At 45.2% G+C, this 25136-nt stretch overlaps 1 long non-coding RNA gene across 1 annotated transcript in view; it reads left to right on the top strand.

Moving 5' to 3' along the window:
- Window positions 1-22353, top strand: part of LOC130273861 (uncharacterized) — a 28047-nt gene extending 5694 nt beyond the window's left edge. The window contains exons 2-3 of the long non-coding RNA XR_008844150.1: window positions 8724-8804; window positions 21630-22353. This is a non-coding gene — a long non-coding RNA (uncharacterized LOC130273861). The remainder of the gene's footprint in view (window positions 1-8723; window positions 8805-21629) is intronic.
- Window positions 22354-25136: the final 2783 nt, after the last annotated feature.

The raw sequence follows: 25136 nt of genomic DNA, 5'->3' as shown, positions 1-25136 counted from the left end.
TGAAGAGCCTGTCAGTTTTCCTTTAACCCCTTCATGACCCAGCAATTTTAGTTTTTTTTGGCTCATGTTTTTTTGCTCCTTACATTCTAAGACCCATAACTTTTTTATTTTACCTCTGAAGTTGTGTTAGGGCTTCTTATTTACGGGACAAGTTGTACACAGGGCCGGCTTTGCTTATAGAAAAAGTAGGCGGCCACCTATAGCGCCCTCTCGAGGTGGGCGCCGCTCTGCCTGTTGCCGCAACCGCCCAGCGCCGCCGAGATAACACATGTATAGGGAGCGCGGCAAGCAAAAAGCCGCACCCCCCATCTAATTATATCCCCTGCCCGCCCAGCATGTTGATAGAGGAGCAGGGCTTTTTCCGTTTTTCATTTTTAATTTTTCCTCCTTAACTTTAAAAAATCATAACTCTTTCAAATTTTCACCTAAAATTCTATATGATGGCTTATTTTTTGCGTCACTAATTCTACTTTGTAATGACATTAGTCATTTTACCGAAAAATCTATGGTGAAACGGGGAAAAAATCAATGTGCAACAAAATTGATGAAAAAACACTATTTTGTAAGTTTTGGGGGCTTCCGTTTTTACGCAGTACATTTTTCGGCAAAAATAACACCTTATCTTTATTCTGTAGGTCCATACGGTTAAAATGATACCCTACTTGTATAGGTTTGATTTTGTATCACTTCAGAAAAAAATCATGAATACATGCAGGAAAATTTATACGTTTAAAATGGTCATCTTCTGACCCCTATAACTTTTTTTTATTTTTCTGTGTTCAGGGCGCTATGAGGGCTCATTTTTTGCGACGTGATCTGAAGTTTTTAGCGGTACCATTTTTGTTCTGATCAGACTTTTTGATAAATTTTACAAAAATGCGCTATTTTGGACTTTGGAATTTTTTTGCGCGTACGCCATTGAACATGCGGTTTAAAAAGCGGGATATTTTTATAATTCGGACATTTCCGCATGCGGCGATACCACATATGTTTATTTTTATTTACACAGTTTTTTTTTATTCTTGGAAATGCCGGGTGATTCAAACTTTTATTAGGGGAAGGGATAATTCAAAGGGTTAATAATTTTTTTTACACTTTTCTTATGCAATATTATAGCTCCTATAGGGGGCTATAACATTGCATTAACTGATCTTTAACACTGATTGATGCATCTCCATAGGAATGGATCAATCAGTGTTTTCGGCGATTGATTGCTCAAGCCTGGATCTCAGGCTTGAAGCATTCATTCGGCGATCGGACAGCGCAGGAGAAGGTAAGAAGACCTCCTCCTGTGCTACAGCTGTTCGGGATGCCGCGATTATACCGGGGTGATCCCGAACAGCTCCCTGAGCAAGCCGGGCACTTTCACTTTTGTTTTTAGCCACGCGGCTCAGCTTTGAGCGCTATTAGCGGCGTGTCCCGGCTTCACTATGACGCCGGGCCTGTCGCAATATGATGCGGGGTCGCCGTGTGACCCCACGTTATATCGCAGGACCGGGACTCATGACGTACGCGTACGTCACGAGTCCTTAAGGGGTTAAAGGGGTACTCCGGTGGTCAACGTGTTTTTCCGTTTTTGACTTAACCTATTTGTTTTGTTTAATTTCTATTCTTGTTGTTTAGGCAACTCCCAGCATGTATCATTCAGGAGTCCCCCCCCCCCCTTCACACATAGAAATCATCCCCAGTCCGAGATTTATTCCCCTGCAATTTATACATCCCCAGCCTGTGCACTTTGTTATCCTCCCCTTCACATAACACTCTTATCTCCCCTGGCTTCTTTCAGTGCAGACCTGCATCCTGCAGACAGAGCAGGGGGAGGGGAGATGAGGAGCTGTGTAGGAGCTTCTTGCTCTCATGTACACCTGCGTCCTCCAGGGGGGGGAGATGAGGGGGCATGGCCTATCTCTCTCATGCACACCTGCGTCCTCCAGGAGCGGGAGATGAGGGGCGTGGCCTCTTTCTCATGCACACCTGTGTCCTCCAGGAGGGGGAGATGAGGGGGCGTGGCCTATCTCTTTCATGCAGTTCTAAAAGAACAGAGAAAAAAATAACTATGACATCTTGTCCACAGCCTAATCCTAACCTGTGGACAACAGTAAGAGATCCAACACAGAACTACAGAACTTCCTGGCCCACAAACAGATAAGAAAAAAAAAAAAACATGCTACACAAACATATAATACATGTCAATTGCAAAAAACAAGAACATTAAAAGAAGATGCAATATAGCCAAAAATCTTTACCATCGGATTACCCCTTTAATTAGGCCCCAGGTAAAGGTTTCCCCAAGATCAGCTTGGGAAATACACCCTTTCCCTACATTACTGTAACACCCTTTAGATGGCACAATCAGAGTTGATTGTGGTGTATAAAACGAGAAAAACCTTATCGCAGCTAGCTCCGTGGGCTGATAGAGACTACCGTGACAACATCACAGGGTCCCGATGAGCTAAGAGGACAGCGGGAGGGCCCTTACCTGCCTCCTTGCTGTTCAACCAGCACTCCAATAGTGCAGGCAGCCCCAGCAGCCTGTTCTAATAGAGCGCCGATAACACTAATCAATGTTGTTCTATGGAACAGCATTGTTCAATGTTTGCAATCTAAAGACTGCATGTAATAGTTCCCTATGGGGCCTAAAAAAAGTTAAAGGGAACCAATCATCAGATTGGCAAAGCGTTATATAGGGTAAAATCTTTATTTTCACCATTCCCGGGGGACGCTCCTGCCCCCAGGGATGGTGAAGATATGAAGTTATAAACTAGTCACCGCCGCCGCCGTAAGTAGTCTCCTGGGCGGGGAGCTCTTCTCACCTACTCCCGTTCTTCGGCCGACGCCCCCTCTGCTTGATTTATGGGCAGCGTCATCGCTCTGCTTTGTCTGTTCAGTGAGTGGAACAATGATGCGGCCCATCAATCAAGTGGAGGGGCGTCGCTGCCGGCGGAAGAACGGGAATAGGTGAGTGGAGCTCCCCGCCCAGGTGACTACTTACGGCCGTGGCGGTGACTAGTTTATAACGTCATATCTTCCCCATCCCTGGAGGCAGGAGCGTCCCCCGGGGATGGTGAGGACAACAATTTTACCCTATATAACGCTTTACCAAGCATTATATAGGATAAAAGCTGATGATTGGTTCCCTTTAATAAATGTGAATAAACCCCTTCCCTATTGGAGGTTTAAATCACTTTTCTTTTCCTATTTTTTAACCCCTTCAGGACAAAGGGCGTACAGGTATGCAGGTAGACATCTTTTCCCCTATCCAAAGGATAGTATTCAAAATGACATTCAGAAACTTTGTTAACTCTTTAGGTGTTTCACAGGAATAGCAGCAAATTGGAGGAGAAAACTCAAAATCTACATTTTTTACACTAAAAAACTACATGTTCTTGTAGCCCCAAGGGGTAAATGGAGAAAAAGACACCCAAAATTTGTAACCCAATTTGTCTTGAGTAAGGAAATACCTCATATATGGATGTAAAGTGCTCTTTGGGTGCACCAGAGGGCTCAGAAGGGAAGGAGCGACAAGAGGCTTTTGGAGAGCGAATTTTGCTGACATGGTTTTTGGGGGGGGAATCCCCCCATGGTGCCGGATCAGCAAAAAAAAAAAAACACATGGCACACCATTTGGGAAACTACACCTGCAAGGAACGTAACAAGGGGTATAGTGAGCCTTAACATCCCACAGGTGATTGATTAACTTTCCTTAACCCCTTAATGACGCAGGATGTATATTTACGTCCTGCGCCGGCTCCCGCGATATGAAGCGGGATCGCGCCACGATCCTGCATCATATCGCTTCGGTCCCAGCGCTCATCAACGGCCGGGACCCGCGGCTAATACCACACATCGCCTATCGCGGCGATGTGCGGTATTAACCCTTTAGAAGCGGCGGTCAAAGCTGACCGCCGCTTCTAAAGTAAAACTGAAAGTATCCCGGCTGCTCAGTCGGGCTGTTCGGGACCGCCGCGGTGAAATCACGGCGTCCCGAACAGCTAATCGGACACCGGGAGGGCCCTTACCTGCCTCCTCGGTGTCCGATCGACGAATGACTGCTCCGTGCCTGAGATCCAGGCAGGAGCAGTCAAGCGCCGATAATGCTGATCACAGGCGTGTTAATGCACGCCAGTGATCAGCATAGAAGATCAGTGTGTGCAGTGTTATAGGTCCCTATGGAACCTATAACACTGCAAAAAAAATGTCAAAAAAAGTGTTAATAAAGGTCATTTAACTCCTTCCCTAATAAAAGTATGAATCACCCCCTTTTCCCATAAAAAAAATAAAACAGTGTAAAAAAAATAAATAAATAAACATATGTGGTATCGCCGCGTGCGTAAATGTCCGAACTATAAAAATATATCATTAATTAAACCGCACGGTCAATGGCGTACGCGCAAAAAAATTCCAAAGTCCAAAAAAGCGTATTTTGGTCACTTTTTATACCATTAAAAAAATGAATAAAAAGTGATCAAAAAGTCCGATCAAAACAAAAATCATACCGATAAAAACTTCAGATCACGGCGCAAAAAATGAGTCCTCATACCGGCCTTTACGTGGAAAAATAAAAAAGTTATAGGGGTCAGAAGATGACAATTTTAAACGTATAAATTTTCCTGCATGTAGTTATGATTTTTTCCAGAAGTGCGACAAAATCAAACCTATATAAGTAGGGTATCATTTTAACCGTATGGACCTACAGAATAATGATAAGGTATAATTTTTACCGAATTATGCACTGAGTAGAAACGGAAGCCCCCAAAAGTTACAAAATGGCGTTTTTTTTTCGATTTTGTCGCACAATGATTTTTTTTCCGTTTCGCTGTGCATTTTTGGGTAAAATGACTAATGTCTCTGCAAAGTAGAATTGGCGACGCAAAAAATAAGCCATAATATGGATTTTTAGGTGGAAAATTGAAAGGGTTATGATTTTTAAAAGGTAAGGAGAAAAAAACGAAAGTGCAAAAACGGAAAAACCCTGAGTCCTTAAGGGGTTAAAGTGGGATGTGAAAATGAAAAATTAGATTTTGTTTCACTAAAATGCAGGTGTTACCCCAAATTTTTCATTTTCACAAGGGCTAATAGGAGAAAATGCCCTCCAAAATTTGTAACCCCATTTCTTCTGAGTACCGTATATTCTTGATATAAGCCGTCCGGAATATAAGCCGAGGCCTCTAATTTCACCCCAAAAACCTGGGAAAAACTTATTGACTCAAGTATAAGCCTAGGGGGGAAAATACATCATCCCACCCTCCCCCTGTCATCCATCACCCCCCCCCCCCCGTCACCATCCCGACCCCCTGTTATCATCCAGACCCCCATTATCCCCCCTGTCATCATCCAGACCCCCCTCATCGCCCCTGTCATCATCTAGACCTTCGTCATCATACATACCCACCTCTCTTGTTCTCTACTCACTTCCCCAGTTGTAGCTCTGTTGGTCCTTCCCTAGCAGCCATACATCGTCGCCCATCTAAGCTCCGGGGACCGTCCGAATTCCAAGGGGAGAGTTGAGCCGGTGTGGGCTGTCCATCTGGACCGGGAGGCCCTCTTCTCCGCTCCAGGCCTTCCCTGTACTAGTGACACTGCATTGATGATGCTGCGGAGGGACGTCCATGCGCAGGGATGCCCCTGATGTCATGGACGTCTGCTGCGCACGGACGTCCCTGTGCGGCTGGGTCAATGCAGCTCACCCTCCCCACTGGAATTCGGACGGTCCCTGCAGCGTAGTTGGGTGCGATGGATGGCCTGGCCCATCCTTCCCGCCACCCCCAGCAGTATGCCTGCGGTTTTTTTTCTTCACTCGAGTATAAGCCGAGGGGAACGTTTTCAGCACGAAAAAATTGTGTTGAAAAACTCGGCTTATACTCGGGTATATTAAAGGAGATCTGTAGCGTACATTTTTAGTGCAGTTTTCATAATGGGGTCAATTATGGAGGATTTGGTCCCAGTGGTCAGACCTTCTGCAATCAGACACTTATCCCCTTTCCTGTGGAAAGGGGATATGTACTGTGTTCCTCTTTAAAGGGGTACTCCGGTGAAAAACACTTGTTTTTAAATCAATTGGTGCCAGAAAGTTAAACAGATCTTTAAATTACCTCTTTTTTTTAATCTTAATCCTTCCAGTACTTATCAGCTGCTGTATGCTCCACAGGAAGGTCTTTTCTTTTTTCATTTATTTTCTGTCTGAGCACAGTGCTCTCTGCTGACACCACTGTCCATGTCAAGAACTGTCCAGATCAGGAGCAAATCCCCATAGAAAACCTCTCCTGCTCTGGACAGTCCTGGAAGGATTAAGATTTTCAAATAGAAGTAATTTACAAATCTGTATAACTATCTGGCACCAGTTGATTTTATAAAAAGTGTTTTTCACCGGAGTACCCCTTTAAGGGTAAGGCCATACAGAGTGCAGTATCCACTTTATAGATCTGGATGTCTGCTTTGGTGATTAGTGGGTGCAATTGACAGTCAGGGACAATTCACTTACCTAGAGATACAGTATATTCATTACAGAAGCACTCCCTTTTTTGACCATATCATATACACTCCAGTGGCGGATCCAGGGGGGGGGGGGCAACGGGGCAATTGCCCCCCTCCCCCCCCCCCGAGATTGCCGCACGCAGCACCCGCCCCACCACCTTGCATGGAGGAGCCGAAGCTGTAAGCTCCAGCTCCACCTTTCACTGAACTTTCACACGCTGTGATTACAGTGTGCGAGCTGCGGGGACGCAATCCACTAGAGGACGCGATCCACATCATCGCGCCGGCGCCCGGAGATCCTGTCCCTGCAGCCCGCATACTGTAAGTAGTGAAGAGTATGCACAGGGAACAGGGGATTTGGGGAAACTATATACAGGAGGAGGGGGCGGGGGAGGGGGATTTAAAAACTTGGAAAAAGAGAATATTTAATGTGTAGGGCAAAGCAGAGGGGGCATTATATGGGAAGAGCACATGGCAGGGGGCCCCCCTGTGCTGTGCCCCTCACATATAATGCCCCCTGTGCTGTGTCCCACACATATAATTTATATGTTTGGGGCACAGCACACGGGGCATTATATGTGAGGGGCATAGCACAGGGGGCATTATATGTGAGGGGCATAGCACAGGGGGCATTATATGAAATAATGCCCCCTGTGCTGTGCCCCTCACATATAATGCCCCCTGTGCTGTGTCCCACACATATAAATGATGTGTGTGGGGCACAGCACAGGGGGCATTATATGAAATAATGCCTCCTGTGCTGTGCCCCTCACATATAATGCCCCCTGTGCTGTGCCCCTCACATATAATGCCCCCTGTGCTGTGTCCCACACATATAAATTATATATGTGGGGCACAGGGGGCATTATATGTGAGGGGCACAGCACAGGAGGCATTATTTCATATAATGCCCCCTGTGCTGTGCTCCACACATATAATGCCCCCTGTGCTGTGCCCCACACACATAAATTATATGTGTGGGGCACAGCACAGGGGCCATTATATGTGAGGGGAACAGCACAGGGGCCATTATATGTGAGGGGCACAGCACAGGAGGCATTATTTCATATAATGCCCCCTGTGCTGTGCTCCACACATATAATGCCACCTGTGCTGTGCCCCACACATATAATGCCCCGTGCTTTGCCCCACACATATAATGCCCCCTGCGCTGTGCCCATCACATATAATGCCCCATAATGCACCCCTCACATATAATGCCCCCATCGCGCACCCCTCACATATAATGCCCCCATCATGCACCCCTCATATATAATGCCCCCATCATGCGCCCTTCACATATAATGCCCCTGTCATGCGCCCCTCACATATAATGCCCCTGTCATGCGCCCCTCACATATAATGCCCCCCTGTGCTGTGCCCCTCACAAATAATGCTCCTTTCATGTGCCCCAAACATAAAATGCCCCCTGTGCTGTCCCCCTCACATATAATGCCCCCTGAGGGGACAGGATGGGGGCATTATATGTGAGGGGCACAGCACAGGGGGCATTATATGTGAGGGGCACAGCACAGGGGGCATTATATGTGAGGGGCACATGATGGGGGCATTATATGTGAGGGGCAAAGAACGGGGGCATTATATGTGAAGGGCACAGCACAGGGGGCAATATATGTTAGGGGCACAGGACAGAGGGCATTATTATTATGTGGGGGGAACAGGACGGGTCATAATTATTATATGTAGGGGCACAAGATGGGGCATTATTACTATATGTAAAGGCACAGAGTGTTCTGCATTTCAGAAGTATAGTGCATATGATGAGGAATTTCTGGGGTGGTACGTTTTTTATGGGCCACAAAACATTTGGGTATTTTATTCAGAGGGTGTAATGCACAGCAAGTTACATTCAGAGAGTGCAGTGTTTGGTAGCATTAAATTTAGAGAACACAGTGTGTGGTAGTATTATATTCAGAGGGTGCAGTTTGTGGTAGTATTATATACAGAGGGTACAGTGTGTGGTAGTATTATATTCAGAGAGGGCAGTGTGTGATAGTATTATATTCAGAGAGTGAAGTGTGTGGTAGTATTACATTCAGAGGGTACAGTGTGTGATAGTATTATATACAGAGGGTACGGTGTGTGGCGGTATTATATTCAGAGGGTACAGTGTGTTGTATATTCAGGAGGTACAGTGTGTCAGAATTATATTCAGAGGGTGTGTGGCGGTACTATATTAGAAGAATACAGTGTCTGGCAGTATTATAATAAGTATTGTTTTCATATAGAGGATCAGAATCCGCTGACATAGAAACCATCTGGGCGTCAAGTTCTGCTGAGAGAAAATATAGCTGGAACAAGTCCTGGCGGTATGTACCATCTGAATTAGATAAGGAAAGACTATAGAGAAGACGTCACCTGTAGTCACTGATATCATTGTACATTCTCCTCACTATAGAGAAGGCGTCACCTGTAGTCACTGATATCATTGTGTATTCTCCTTACTATAGAGAAGACGTCACCTGTAGTCACTGATATCATTGTGTATTCTCTTCACTATAGAGAAGACATCACCTGTAGTCACTGATATCATTGTACATTCTCTTCACTATAGAGAAGGCGTCACCTGTAGTCACTGATATCATTGTGTATTCTCCTTACTATAGAGAAGACGTCACCTGTAGTCACTGATATCATTGTGTATTCTCCTCACTATAGAGAAGACGTCACCTGTAGTCACGGATATCATTGTGTATTCTCCTCACTATAGAGAAGACGTCACCTGTAGTCACTGATATCATTGTGTATTCTCACTATTGAGAAGACATCACCTGTAATCACTGATATCATTGTGTATTCTCCTCACTATAGAGAAGACGTCACCTGTAGTCACTGATATCATTCTGTATCCTCCTGTGTGTGTCCCATCAGAGCTGGAGTCACTTGTAAGTTCTGCAGTAATGATGGGTGAAACAACAACTCCCAGCATCCCCTTACCAGTGCTTATGTCATACTGGGAGCTGTAGTTTTAAATGGTAAAAACCTCTTTAGCACTTTCCCATTCTGCGGCAATTGGTATATTTGATAATTATTCTGACATATGAGCGTGGCCTAAGAGTCTTAAACAAAGTTAGGACTGTATGATACATTTAATAATATTGTAAGTTCCGTGAGCAACATCTTGTTTTCTGTCTGCCAACACAAAATACTCTAATAGTGCCCCTCCCGAGACTCGACTCTGGATCCGCCCCTGATACACTCACCATCACTAGTGATACAGCGACATATGTTTTACTCCAGCACAGCTACATGTATGCGTTTCATTACTGTAACGTTGTCATTTGATCCCCAGTCTGACTCAAAAAAGTTTCTGTGCTTAATACGAGTCACAGGATGTCAAAACTGAGTTCTGACTTCCTGTTGACTACAAGATGGCATCATCACCTACCAGATCCCCTACTACATGCCTCCAGGCCGTCACGCCCCCTCCCATAGACATGAATGGAGGTGGCGTGATGTCACTGGGAGGTGACATCACGTCCCCGTCTCGGAGGCAGCGCCCTGCTCAGAATCCCGGGGGCTCCACCGTGATCGTGGGGGTCCCCAGCCGCGGGACCCCTGCGATCATACATCTTATCCCCTATCCTTTGGATAGTGTATTAAGCCTGAATACCCCTTTATGGTCTATTTACACGTACAGTATTCTGTGCAGATTTGATGCGCAGGATTTTCTGCTGCAGATTTCAATGTAAACTGAATGACTGAACACAGCTTGAAATCCTGCGCATCAAATCTGCACAGAATACTGTACGTGTGAATAGACCCTAAACAAGGAATTTCTTTGCTAAATTTCCAGTCATTCCTTGCGGATTCTGCTTTTCAATTCCATAGTGTAAACGAGCCTTCGGAGCATCCTGAGGGTGCTTACACAGTGCAGTTTTGCCAAAACAAGGTTTAGAATTTGAATTGCAGGTAAGTTTATGTGCAGATTCTATAATGATTTTCCTTGTGGCATTTTAAAAACGTTTTTTAGGATCCCAAATCACATTGCATCTACTGTAATACACTGTGAATTTTCCCCATGCAAATCCACAGCACACATGCAAGCATTCTAAGGCTATGTTCACATGGCAGAATTTCAGAGCGGAATTCCGCAGGAATGTTCCGCTTGGAAATTCAGCTGCAGCAGAGTCCCATTGATTTCAATGGGATTCTGCTGCACTGTGCAGACGGCGAATTTTCCACTGTAGATGTTTCTGCCTCGAGAAATCCCGATTCCGGCGTCTGCAGAAAGAATAGACATGTCTATTCTTCGGATTCCGCTCGTAAATGAATTGCCTTCTAGTAGACGGTGCATTTCCGAGTGGTCCTTGCGCCCTCCAGAACATTGAAATGTGTGGAATGTCCACCTATGTTTTCCGGGGCGCGCATTCCGCACATTTTAGGCTATGTGAACATGGTCTTATGGCAAGTTCACAAGCAGAATGTTTTGTTGTAGAAATTGAATTGAGTTGCTGCGGCTCGGGCTACCTGTTCAGGTTCAGCAGCTGGGGCCGAGGCTACTTTAGAACAGTGACTGGCAGTGGTGGCATACCTGTAGGTGACAGCAAACACATTAGTGTTTCACAGCATCTAGTATGGAAAGCCCAAAGTAACCATGAGGCCCTGATATATTCACACTTCGTTTTTACATTCCGGGTGCCAGATCCGGCTGGGGGAGGGGCAAACCAGTCTCTCCCGTACACCAGCCGGACCAGTGCTGAACTCCATTTACTTTAATGAGCTGACCGGAGTCAAACGGTACTCCGGTCGGCTCATTTTTGACCTGTATACTACGGTTTTAGGTCCGGTCAGGAAACCGCATACGGGTCAAAAATGACCCGACCGGAATCACCGTTTGACTCTGGTCGGCTCATTAAAGTAAATGGATTTCATCGCTGGTACGGCTGGGGTATGGGAGAGCCCGGTTTTCCCCTCCCCCAGCCGTATCCAGCACCCGTAATGTAAAAACGAAGTGTGAATGCAGCCTATGCCAGAAAGATCCAGTAAATTGGATACAGCATTACCCCACCCTGCATCCTCTTAATTGTCAATACTGTGCATGTCCCAGAAGTTGGCAATATCCTTGTGACATAAACGTGTTCATTAATACAAGTGTATTTTGCTGCAGATTTTCTGCAGCAGATTATGTTGCCTGTTGAGGTCAATGGGTAGTAACATCAGCTGCAGAAAATGTGCAGCAAAATATGCACATGTGAACGCACCCTAGGGGCAGGATGTACAGCGAGTGTCCCACTGCGGATCAAACTGTGGTGGAAAATCTGCAGCAGACCCCATTGAAATCAATGTAATCTGCTGCAGAAAAATTGCAGCGGAAAACGTAGTAGATCCCACCTGAGTAAACGTATCCTTGCTGATTTTTCCCCAGCACATTTGATGCACAAAATCTGCAGCTACCATTTACTTCAATTGGTCCATGGAAAATTTTCAAATCTGACATTATTGTATTTTTTTTATGGACTTGGTTAAGTCAACGGTAGCAAAATCTACTGTGGAGTCTCTGCAGAAAATACGAATGCACCCTTAGGCTGGGTTAATATTGTGTCTGAGGCTCTGTTCTGGGCTTCCGTCGCAAATCCTCTGCATGCTGTCATTTTACTGGAACAATGGTGGGCGCTGAGACCACCACCGACCTCTACATATAGCAAGCAGTATACAGAATTACACTGGAAGGCAATAGGACATTTGGCAGTTCTGTATATCGCTATCTATACGTGTAGAGTAAAAATGAAGGGGCATAGTGCATGTATGTCTTAAAGGGGTACTCCACAGAAAAACATCTTATCATCTATCCAAAGCATAGGGGTTAAGATGTCTGATTGTGGGGGTCTGGGGACCGCGGCGATCTCCGTTGCGGCATCTTAGTCATCCATGCACAGAGCGAACTCCATTCCATGCCGGATGACTGGCAACTACAGCCGCCACACCCCTCCCATAGACATGAATAGAGGAGGCGTGGCGTGACGTCACAAAAACGGAAGCTTCAAGCTTCCATGTTCTGGACGCCCCTGCTGCGTGCCCGGAGATCACGGGGGTCGCCAGCGGCAGGGACCCCGCGATCAGACAGATATTTTCAGCGGAGTACCCCTTTAACATCCTAGAGATTAGTGGGGGTCCCACAGATACAACCTCCTGATATGTCACTATAATATGTCAGTATCTGTTAAAGTGATATGTACACTTAATGTCTTACGTTTGTTTTATGTTTTTTTTTGTTTTAAACGTGGGCTTGGGTCCCAGTGCTGATTTCCTAATATTGTGGATGTAGTACCCCATGGCAATGTATGAGGAGAGAGGCAGTAGTTTGTAGTGGGTGGAGAACTATGACGAGCCCGTAGTGAGCAGGGCGCTGTGTGTGGCACGGATACTCTGGGACCGTCCCCTGGCACAGCGCTGCCACGCGACAGTTGCCATGGAGAGTGACCATCAGCGCGCGGCGACATCACGTGATAGAAGATCAGAGCGCGGGAGAATTTGGCGCTTAGACTAGCGCGCTGTGAGAGCAGTCCGCGCGCTCTCACGTCACGTGGTGTCGCGAATGTCACCAGTCACCTGAGGTGGAAACATTGCAGGTCAGTGAAGGAGAGGACAGGCGCCAGTTCACACCAACAAGCGGGATTGCTCTACGGCAGACACGTTTCCGGGCATAGAGAAACACAAGTATGCGCCTAGTGTGCGGTGTACTTACCAAGGTTTCGTCAGGAAGTGTATACAGGACCCCGATATCCCGTGTGGACGACTATTGTTACTGGACCGTATAGGGTAGAGTAGTCAGTGTGCAGGAGGCCATTATTGACCTGTATAGTCCGCAGCATTGGATCCCACTTCATGATGTCTGCCCATACCAGTGTTTATTAATAAGGGTGCTTCTAGCTGTTGCAAATCTACAACTTCCAGCATTGGCTGTCTGGGCATGCTGGGAGTTGTAGTATTGCAACAGCTGGAGGCACACTGGTTTGGAAACACTTGTCATACATTGGTGGGATTCATTGCCTTCTCTGAGGAAATACTACCGTCATGTTGTTTTTTTTAACCCCTTAAGGACTGAGCCCTTTGGACGCGCAACCAAATAAATATTATTTGTGGGAAAATTGAAAAGAAAAACGTAATTTAGCAAATGTTGGAAGGTTTTGTTATCACGCTGTACACTTTCCGGTAAAAATGAAAAGTTTTCTTTATTCTGTGGGTCAATACGATTAAAATGATACCTATCTTATATGCTTTTCTATAATACCGTTTAAAAAAAAAAAAATCTCAAACCATTTGAACAAAATTAGTATGTTTTGAAATTGCCCTATTTTGACCACCTATAATTTTCTAATTTTTCTGTATATAAGGCAGGATGAGGGCTCATTTTTTGCGCCATGATCTGTAGTTTTTATCAGTAACACTTTTGCTTAGGTTTTACTATTTTGTAACTTTTTTTCGAATTTTTTATTTTTTTGGTAATAAAATGTGAAGAAATAACCGATAACTTATACCGGAATATCGGTATAAGTTATCGGCCTGAAAGGCCACAGATTATCGGCATCGGCCCTAAAAAATCGATATCGCTCGATCCCTACTATGTATAGGACATAGCACTGATAAGTATTATCGGTGATCGTCTGCTCGATCTCAGATAAGAGCAGAAGACCCCGGGAGACAGCTGGAGCCAGGTGAGAGGACCTTCGGCTGCCATGCTGGATGATCGGATCCCCGCGGCAGCGCTGTGTGCGATCCGATCATCCATTCAAAGTACCTCACTGCCGCAAATGCCGTGATCTGTATTGATCACGGCATCTGAGGGGTTAATGGCAGACATCTGCGCGATCGCGGATGGCCGCCATTACCGGCGGGTCCCTGGCTGCTGATAGCAGCCGGGACATGACGCGAGCACCGCTTCGTAAATGTACGTCATGCTGCATTAAGTACCACGGCACCATGACATACATTTACGTCCATTGTCGTTAAAGAGTACCTGTCATCAACAAAAACTTTTAATATGTTGTTCATAATCATTAATGAAGAGAGAGGCCCTCATTTACTAAGAAAATCGGGTTGTAAGTCTATGTTGCTTTCTTACCCGACTGCTTTTTTCCCCTGGTATTTATTATTATGTCGCATCCTGTTTGTCGCACGTGGGTTTTGTAGGTTTTGGTTTCCAACTCCTCTGAGCTGTCGGGAAAAAATCCACAACAATTCAACAAATTCGGGTTGGAAACCTTAATAAATACGTGGGAAAGCTCAGAAATGTCGGGTTACGCCCCTTTTTCGGGTTTGGGAGAATCCACATCGGGTCCGTCGGGAAAAAATGTCGCATAGTGTCGCAGACTGGCGCACGATGTCTGCGACATGGCGCAGACAAAGATGCGCCAAAAAAACCCGACAAAAGAGGTCGGGTTTAGAATAGTAAATGAGGGCCATATTGTAATATATCTTCATTAAAAAATATTAATATTTATACCAGTTTTTTCATTTTATACTTTTGGCCACTAGGGGTCACTCTTCTATGCCTGGTCTGCAAGCAGCATCCTATGCTTTTCATAGTAAGTGTACAGCTTTTAGGACTAATGCTGAAGGGCTTTGGTCCTTCCACCGGAAGTTCAGTACTGTGAGCTACAAGCCTGCACATGCCTCTCATATAACAGCCAGTCACCTCCCTCTCCCCCCTGCTCTGTGTTCTCCCTGCCCCTCACCACACGTTATCTTATACATTGTATCATCTCACTGCACTCCCTGCTCTGTGCCAGCTGTTGGCTGTCTGGGCATGCTGGGAGATGTAGTTTTGCAACAGCTGGAGGTGCCCTGGTTGGGAAACACTGCTGCAGAGGGAGAGCAGCATACAGGAAGACTGGCAGAAGCAGAGTCCCAGCCAAGCTTCATGTGACATCATGCCTGCCGGGACCCGCCTACTTCCACTCCTCAGAAAGACAGTGTTCCTGAGCTAATGAAGAATGATGAAAAAAGGTATTTCCACAGTGTTTTAAACTAGGGATCGACCGATATCGTTTTTTTAGGGCCGATACCGATAATCGGTGCAGGTTAGGGCCGATAGCCGATAACTTATACCGATATTCCGGTATAAGTTATCGGCTATTTAACCCCCTGCGACACCGCTGCAGATCATTGATTTAAAGCGGGCGCTTTAAATCAATGATCTGCAGTGGCTTTTGCGGGGCCATAGGCCGCCGCCGCCACCACCCGCTTCTCTCTCCTTACCTGCCAGGGTGCTCCGGGCCATCCATCCATCGTTCCTGTAGCATCCGGTGGCGTTCCGGGTGGAGGGTGGTCCGGTCCGGGCTGTCCTTCTTCTCCGGCGGTCATCTTCTCCACTCCGGGCAGGCTCCGGCCTAGTACGCTGCATAGACGTCGCTGCGCAGTGACGCCCGTGCGCAGCGACGCTCCTGACGTCACGGCGTAGCGGCGTCTATGCAGCGTACTAGGCCTTAGCCTGCCCGGAGTGGAGAAGAAGGACAGCCCGGACCGGACCACCCGGAACGCCCCCGGACGCTACAGGAACGATGGATAGATGGCCCGGACCACCCCCATTACGGGTAAGTTTAATTTTTTTATTGACTGGGAGGGTGGGGGAGGGGCCCGACCGGTATAGCGGTATGGGAAAAAATCCATACCGATATACGGCCTAGCATCACGGTGGGGGGTGCGGTGGGTCGGCGGTGCGGCGGGTCGAGGGGGTGGCGGTGCGGTGGGGGCGGGGCATTATCGGCTTATCGGCAAGATAATTGCCGATACCGATAATGCCCAAAATCGTGATTATCGGCCGATAATATCGGCCATACCGATAATCGGTCGATCCCTATTTTAAACCTCAATAAACACAGGGATAGGCATAGTTAGAGAAAGGGACAGATGGGAAGGGGGATCAGGGAAAGTTTAGATGATGACAGGTACTCTTTAAGGGGTATGTCCACATGACATGATCTTTCAACTTCCACAGTGAAAATCTGTCACATGTGAACAGACTCTAAGGCCATGTTCACACAGCCAAAAATGTGCGGAATTTTTGTCGAAAAAATACAGGCACACATTTTCTTGATGTGTCCACACTAGGTCTCCTTGAAAATGTATAGTCTGCATTAGGGATCGACCGATATCGTTTTTTTAGGGCCGATACCGATAATCGGTGGAGGTTAGGGCCGATAGCCGATAACTTATACCGATATTCCGGTATAAGTTATGGGCTATTTACCCCCCCGCAACACCGTTGCAGATCATTGATTTAAAGCGGGCACTGCTTTAAATCAATGCACTGCAGTGGCTTTTGCGGTGCCATAGGCCGCCGCCGCCACCACCCGCTTGTCTCCCCCTACCTGTCAGGGTGGTCCGGGCCGTCCATCCTTCCTGTAGTGTCCGGGGGCGTTCCGGGTGAAGGGTGAACCAGTCTGGGCTGTCCTTCTTCTCCGGAGGTCATCTTCTCCACTCCAGGCAGGCTCCGGCCTAGTACGCTGCATAGATGCCGCTGCGCAGTGACGCCCGTGTGCAGCTACGCAACTGACGTCATGGCGTAGCGGCATCTATGCAGCTACTAGGCTGGAGCCTGCCCGGAGTGGAGAAGATGACTGCCGGACAGCCCGGACCGGTTCACCCGGAACGCCCCCCCGGACACTACAGGAAAGATGGATGGCCCGGACCAACCACATTCCGGGTAAGTTTAATTTTTTTTATTGACTCGGAGGGTGGGAGAGGGGCCCGACCGGTATAGCGGTATGGGCAAAAATCCATACCGGTATACCGCCCAGCACTGCGGTGGGTCGGGGGTGCGACGCGGTGGGGGGCATTATCGGCAAGGTAATTGCCGATACCGATAATGCCCAAAATCGTGATTATCGGCCGATAATCGGTCGATCCCTAGTCTCCATAGACTGCAATGCGTTTCCAAGCGGAATCTGCAGAAACATCTGCTGGGATGTCTGTGGCAGATGTTTCTGCTATGTGCACAGTGTAGCAGAATCACATTGAAATCAGTGGGACTCTTCTGCCATACTACTCGGAAATGCTCGCTGTGTGAATATGGCCTAAGGGGGTACATTCGCATGTACTGTGTATGTTGCAGATTTTATGCCGTTAAAGGACAAGTATCATGGTAAAAAAACGTATCCCCTATCTGAAAGATTTTAGATTGCGGGGGGTCCGAGCGCTGGGGCCCCCGGCTCTCCTTCACAGTGGTGCGTCATGACCCCTGCCTGAAGCGAGGCTGAGACGCCTCCATATAGCTCTATGGGAGAGCCAAAGATTGCCGAATGGCTCTCCCATAGAGCTATATGGAGGGGGCTGTGGTGAAGGAAAGCTGGGGCTCCGAACAGGAGATCATAGGAGCCCCCAGCACTCAGACCCCCGCAATCTGTAACTTCTCCCCTATACTTCGGATAGGGGATATGTTTTTTTTTTTACCATACTTGTCCTTTAACCCCCTAACGACCACAGACGTAAATGTACGTCCTGGTTTGGCGGGACTTCGCTCACCAAGACGTACATTTACGTCCTGTGTATGACCGCGAGCATCGGAACGGTGCTCGCGTCGTACACGGCAGGTTCCGGCTGCTAGCAGCAGCCGGGGACCCGCCGGTAATGGCCGACATCCGCGATCGCGTGGATGTCTGCCATTAACCCCTCAGATGCCGTGATCAATACAGATCACGGCATCTGCGGCAGTGCAGTACTTTGAATGGATGATCGGATCAACCGCAGCGCTGCCGCGGCGATCCGATCATCCAGCATGCAGGCCGGAGATCCCCTCACCTGGCTCTGGCCGTCTCCCGGGGTCTTCTGCTCTGGTCTGAGATCGAGCAGACCAGAGCAGAAGATCACCGATAATACTGAGCAGTGCTGTGTCCTATACATAGCACTGCACCACAGTATTAGCAATCAAACGATTGCTATAGATAGTCCCCTATGGGGACATAAGTTGAAAAATTTAAAAATAAAAAGTGAAAAATCCCCTCCCCCAATAAAAAGGAAAATTGTCAGTTTTTCCCATTTTACCCCCAAAAAGTGTAAACCTTTTTTTTTAATAAACATATTTGGTATCGACGCGTGCGTAAATGTCCGAACTATCAAAATATAAGGTTAATTATCCCGTTCAGGGAATTGGTGTAAAAGTAAAAAAAAAAAAAAAAAAAGCCCAAAAAAGCTGCTTTTTTGTCACATTTTATATAAAAAAGGAATACTAATTTTTCTAAAAGTTTTATATATGCAAATGTATCGATAAAAAGTACAGATGACGGCGCAAAAAATTAGCCCTCATACGGCCCTATTTATGGAAAAATGAAAAAGTAATAGGTGGTCAAAATAGGGCAATTTTAGATTACTGATTTTGTACAAAAAGTTTGATTTTTTTTTTTAAGCGGTACAAAAATATAAAAGTATGTAGCCATGGGTATCATTTTAATCGTATTGACCCACAGAATAAAGAGCACATGTCATTTTTACCGTAAAGTGTATACTGTGAAAACAAAACCCTCCAAAATGTGCAAAATTGTGGTTTTCATAAAAATTTCCTCCCTAAAAATTTTTTGGGGGGGTTCGCCATACATTTTTGGTAAAATTAGAGGTTTCATTACAAAGTACAATTGGTCATGCAAAAAACAAGCCCTTATATGGGTCTGTAGATGGAAATATAAAGGAGTTATGGATTTTAGAAGGCGAGGAGTAAAAAACGAAATCGCTAAAATAAAATTGGCCTGGTCCTTAAGGTTAAAATGGGCTTGGTCCTTAAGGGGTTAAATAGATGAAGGCAGCATAGAACATACAGTATGGGTATGTTCACATGGCGGAATTTCTGCAATTCTGCAGAACTGAAAACACAGAATTCTGTTGCAAATCAAGCCCCACTGATTTCAGACTGGTCTTTTATTTTTGTGGAATGCCAAATGCAGAACTTTCGCGTCAGAATGCCTTCCGCAGAAATTCTGCTGTCTTAATTGCACTGGGAAATCCTATTTAAGTCAAAAGGCAGCAAATTATGGCGGAATTCTGCTAAAATTCCATCGTGTGAACATACCACATGCGAAAAAAAAAATGCATTGATAATGTCACCACAGTGCTGACATAATTGTAAGCGCTCGTTCTCATTACGGAAATTTTGCACACTACTAATTGCAACATGGAATCTGTGAGAATTGTCTGCCAGAAATGTTGCACCTATTCTGCCTTGCAGAACAATACCATTCACTACAATGGGATTTCTGCTGTTATGCGCACCTAGCAGAATTTCCACTACAGAACTTCAGACACTGATATGAATACCACTGTAAGATTGAACATGTTCAGTCTTCCAGTGAAGCCTGTCAAAAATGTCCCATTTGTCAATAAGGCAGTGCATAACCCCTTAAAGGAGTAGTCCAACTTATCCCTTATCCAAGGAGCCGGAGACTGCCGAAGGCAGCACTCAGGCTATGCTATAGCGCTGTATTGAGGGGGCGAGTGCGGTGGACTGCACGCGCTCTTTGGCCAGCGAGCCGGGGCCCCAGCGGTCGGACCCCCCCCCCCCGGCGTGGCCCCGCGTCATAGTGGGTCGGAATTGGCCTCTTACAACGGCCGGGACCCGTGGCTAATAGCGCACGGCATTGATCGCGGTGCCGCGCGCTATTAACCCTTTGGTGAAAGTATGCCGGTTAGGTATTTAGTGAGGACATTACTTAGTACGCTCATACCCTGGGGAGGTTTACATCATGATTTGTGCCTCTGAAGCACATATACATTGGCAAAATTACATTCAGACGTATCGTTGCTCAGACAGGCATAGGCCCCATTCATTTCTGTGGCCGAGCTTAGTCAGCTAGTGACCACGTTCGGTTATTTTCCAAGCATATAAAAATTTTGGCTTGGAATGATCTTGAATACACTAGAAAATGTTCCAAAAGTAGTTACTAGCTGACTAGCTTGGACCATTGAAATGAATGGGGCCCATGCCTGTCTGAGCATTGATGCGTCTGAAGTATAGCTCAGAATACTTGTTCTGCAGGGGAACTAAGTAAGGCTGGGTTCACATCCACGTTCGGAGCTCGATTCATGGATTCCACTAAAACGACAGGGTTTTAGAGGAGAAAAAAACCCTGCAGGTCAGTTTTTTCTCTCTGCTAATATGTAAAATAACCGTCATATAATGGAACCCTGACGGACCCCATTCAAAGTGAATGCGACCTTTCGGGCTCTGTTGATGCCCGCTGTCACAACCTCTGGCCCAGCCCTGTTACTAGCTTTGTAGAGGAAGAGTTGGACAGTTGCATATAGCAACTAATCAGATTGCTTCTTTCAGTCTTAAAGTCCTCTTAAAAATTAAAGAAGCTGTATGAGTGGTTGCTGTGGGCAAGTGCACCACTCTTTCTTTACATGTTTTGATAAATCTCTCCCTGTATTGTTAGCCAACAGAGAGTGAATGAGACTGATTTATGTTCAGATACTGGCCAGGAGCACAGATTAACAGCAGTACCTAGGGAGGCACATGGAATTTTAGTGCAAAAAGATTACCTTCCTCAACTGCCTTGCAGCCTCCAGTGTCAGAATGCCCTGTCTGCAGCCAGTCTCCTCTGATAGTGTGCTTCCCAGATAAGGGTACAGCTGCAAACTGAAAATACATCATGCAAAGTTTTTTCCTCCTTCTACTCCCGTCAAAAACATTGCGCGACAGCACCCATAATAGTGAATGGCATCTGCCGGGACCCATTGTTTCCTGTTGGAACCCGGTCAAAAACAAGGTCCATTAAGGCCCGAAAAAAAAGTGCCTGACGGACTTTTGTGGCAGTGTGAAAGGGGCCTAATATAGGTTTGATTTTTGTTTTTGCTTTAAAAAAAATTTTTTTTTACTATTCATATGAAAATTAGCATGTTAAAAATTGTCCTTCTGACCCCTCTAACATTTAAAATTTTTCCATATACAGGGATGTGTGGGGGCTCATTTATTCCTCATGGGAGTTGTAGTTTAGAAACAGCGAGACTCCAACTTATATCTTTCCTAGACAGCCAAAGGCTGTCTGGAAATAATGGGTTGGTAGCTTAGCAACAGCTAGAGGCTACCTGTTAGGAAAAGCTGGATTATGGGCTTTTTCCCTAAGTGAGGGCACTATAAATGTACTAACCAATTTTCTGTTTTTTTTTAATTTTATTTATTTTAATTTTTTTTCTTATTTCAGATTCGTTTATGCAGAGGACTTCTGATTCGGTGAACTACGTCGATGCCCAGCGTTTTTATAAATACATTTTTTTGGCCCATTTTCACCTTAAGGACTAGGCTAATTTTATTTTTGCATTTTCGTTTTTTCCTCCTCGCCTTTTAAAAATCGGAACCTTTACATTTTCATTAACAGACTAGTATGAGGGCTTGTTTTTTTGTGTGACCAGTTGTCCTTTGTAATGACATCACTCATTTAACCATGAAATGTATGGCGCAACCAAAAAAAATACTATTTGGGGAAATTTGAAAAGAAAACCACAATTTGACAAATTTTGGAAGGTTTTGTTTTCAAGCTGTACAATGTACGGTAAAAAGGATGTGTTCTTTATTCTGTGGGTCAATACGATTAAAATGATACTTTTCTATTATTGTTGCACTTAAAAAAAAAAAAAAATCTCAAACTAGTACGTTTAACCCCTTAAGGACCCAGCCAATTTTCACTGTAGGACACGGCCATTTTTTGCACATCTGACCACTGTCGCTTGAAACATTAATAACTCTGGAATGCTTTTACCTTTCATTCTGATTCCGAGATTGTTTTTTCGTGACATATTCTACTTTATGTTAGTGGTAAAATTTTGTCGATACTTTCATCATTTCTTGGTGAAAAATTCCAAAATTTGATAAAAAAATTTTAAAATTTTTTTTTTTTTTTTTACTTTGAAGCTCTCTGCTTTATAAGGAAAAGGAATATTCCAAATAAATTATATATTGATTCACATATACAATATGTCTACTTTATGTTTCCATCATAAAGTTGACATGTTTTAACTTTTGGAAGACATCAGAGGGCTTCAAAGTATAGCAGCAATTTTCCACAAAATTTTCAAAATCAAAATTTTTCAGGGACCAGTTCTGTTTTGAAGTGGATTTGAAAGGCCTTCTTATTAGAAATACCCCACAAATGACCCCATTATAAAAACTGCACCCCTCAAAGTATTCAAAATGACATTCAAAAGGTTTGTTAACCCTTTAGGTGTTTCACAGGAATAGCAGCAAATTGAAAGAGAAAATTCAAAATCTTCGTTTTTTACACTCGCATGTTCTTGTAGACCCAGTTATTGAATTTTTACAGGGGGTAAAAGGAGAGAAATCTTCATAAAATGTGTAACCCAATTTCTCTCGAGTAATAAAATACCTCATATGTGTATGTCAAGTGTTCTGCGGGCGCAGTAGAGGGCTCAAAAGGGAAGGAGCGACAGTGGGATTTTGGAGAGTGAGTTTTTCTAAAATGGTTTTTGGGGGGCATGTCACATTTCGGAAGCCCCTATGGTGCCAGAACAGAAAAAAAAAAACACATGGCATACTATTTTGGAAACTACACCCCTCAAGGCACGTAACAAGGGGTCCAGTGAGCCATACCACCCCACAGGTGTTTGACTTCGTTAAAGTTGGATGTGAAAATGATTTATTTATTTTTTTCACTAAAATGCTAGTTTTCAATCAAATTTTAAATTTTTACAAGGGGTAATAGGACAAAATGCCCCCCAAAATTTGAAACCCCATCTCTTCTGAGTATGGAAATACCCCATGTGTGGGCGTCAAGTGCTCTGCTGGCGCACTACAATGCTCAGAAGAGAAGGAGCGCCATTGAGCTTTTGGGAGAAAAATTGTTTGGAATGGAAGTCAGGGACCATGTGCGTTTACAAAGCCCCCCGTGGTGCCAGAACAGTGGACCCCCCCACATGTTACCCTATTTTGGAAACTACACCCCTCACAGAATTTAATAAGGGGTGCAGTGAGTATTTACACCCCACTGGCGTTTGACAGATCTTTGGAACAGTGGGCTGTGCAAATGAAAAATTACATTTTTCATTTTCATGGACCACTGTTCCAAAAATCTGCCAGACCCCTGTGGGGCGTAAATACTTACTGTACCCCTTATTACATTACGTGAGGGGTGTAATTTCCAAAATGGGGTCACATGTGGGTATTTATTTTTTTGCGTTTAGGTCAGAACTGCTGTAAAATCGGCCACCCCTGTGCAAATCACCAATTTAGGCCTCAAATGTACATGGTGCGCTCTCACTCCTGAGCCTTGTTGTGCGCCCGCAGAGCATTTTACGCCCACATATGGGGTATTTCTGTACTCAGGAGAAATTGCGTTACAAATTTTGGGGGTCTTTTCTTCCTTTTACAGCTTGTGAAAATAAAAAGTAAAGGGCAACACCAGCATGTTAGTGAAACTTTTTTAGAGTAGACCCCAACTTTTCCTTTTCATAAGGGTTAAAAGGAGAAAAAGCCCCACAAAATTTGTAGTGCAATTTCTCGCGAGTACGGAGATACCCCATACGTGGCCCTAAACTGTTTCCTTGAAATACGACAGGGCTCCGAAGTGAGAGAGCGCCATGCGCATTTGAGGACTAAATTAGGGATTGCATAGGGGTGGACATAGGGGTATTCTACGCCAGTGATTCCCAAACAGGGTGCCTCCAGCTGTTGCTAAATTCCCAGCATGCCTGGACAGTCAGTGGCTGTCCGGAAATGCTGGGAGTTGTTGTTTTGCAACAGCTGGAGGCTCCGTTTTGGAAACGCTGCCATACAATACGTTTTTTATTGGGGGGGACAGTATAAGGGGGTGTATATGTAGTGTTTTACCCTTTATTATGTGTTAGTGTAGTGTAGTGTAGTGTTTTTAGGGTACATACGCACTGGCGTGTTACGGCGAGTTTCCCGCTAGGAGTTTGCGCTGCGGTGAAAAATTTGCCGCAGCCCAAACTAGAAGCAGGAAACTTACTGTAAGCCTGCCCGTGTGAATGTACCCTGTACATTCACATGGGGGTGCAAACCTCCAGCTGTTTCAAAACTACAACTCCCAGCATGTACTGACAGACCGTGCGTGCTGGGAGTTGTACTTTTGCAACAGCTGGAGACACACTGGTTGGAAAATAAGTGGCGGTATGAGGGCTCATTCTTGGCGCCGTGATCTGTACTTTTTATTGATACCACATTTGTGTATATAAAACTTCAAAAATTTTTTTGAATTTAAATTTAGAATTTTTTAGAATTTACATTTAAATAAAATGTGACAAAAAAGCAGCAATTTGGGACCGTTTTTTACATTATTTTTTTTTACGTGCACGTTGTTCACCATACGGGATCATTACCATTTTAGTAGTTTGGACATTTACGCACGTGGCTTTACCAAATGTTTTTATTTTTTTAATTTTTTTTTACACTTTTTGGGGGAGGAGATTTAAACTTTTTTTTTTTTTACATTTTAATAGCCCCCATAGAGGTCTATTTATAGCAATCGGTTGATTGCTAATACTGTTCAGTGCTATGCAGTGTTATTGGCTATCTTCTGCTCGATCTCAGACCAGAGCAGAAGAAGCCAGAAAGGCAACGGGGGCAGATGAGGGGACCTCCGTCCGCCATGTTAGCTGATCTGATCCTCACGCTGCCACAGATGCCGTGATCTGTATTGATCATGGCATCTGACGGGTTAATGTCAGACATCCGCGCG

Source organism: Hyla sarda, chromosome 5 (assembly GCF_029499605.1).
Source record: "Hyla sarda isolate aHylSar1 chromosome 5, aHylSar1.hap1, whole genome shotgun sequence".
Lineage (NCBI taxonomy): Eukaryota > Metazoa > Chordata > Amphibia > Anura > Hylidae > Hyla > Hyla sarda.
The sequence above is the reverse complement of the archived record's forward strand: the minus strand, read 5'-3'. Positions and strand labels throughout refer to the sequence as shown.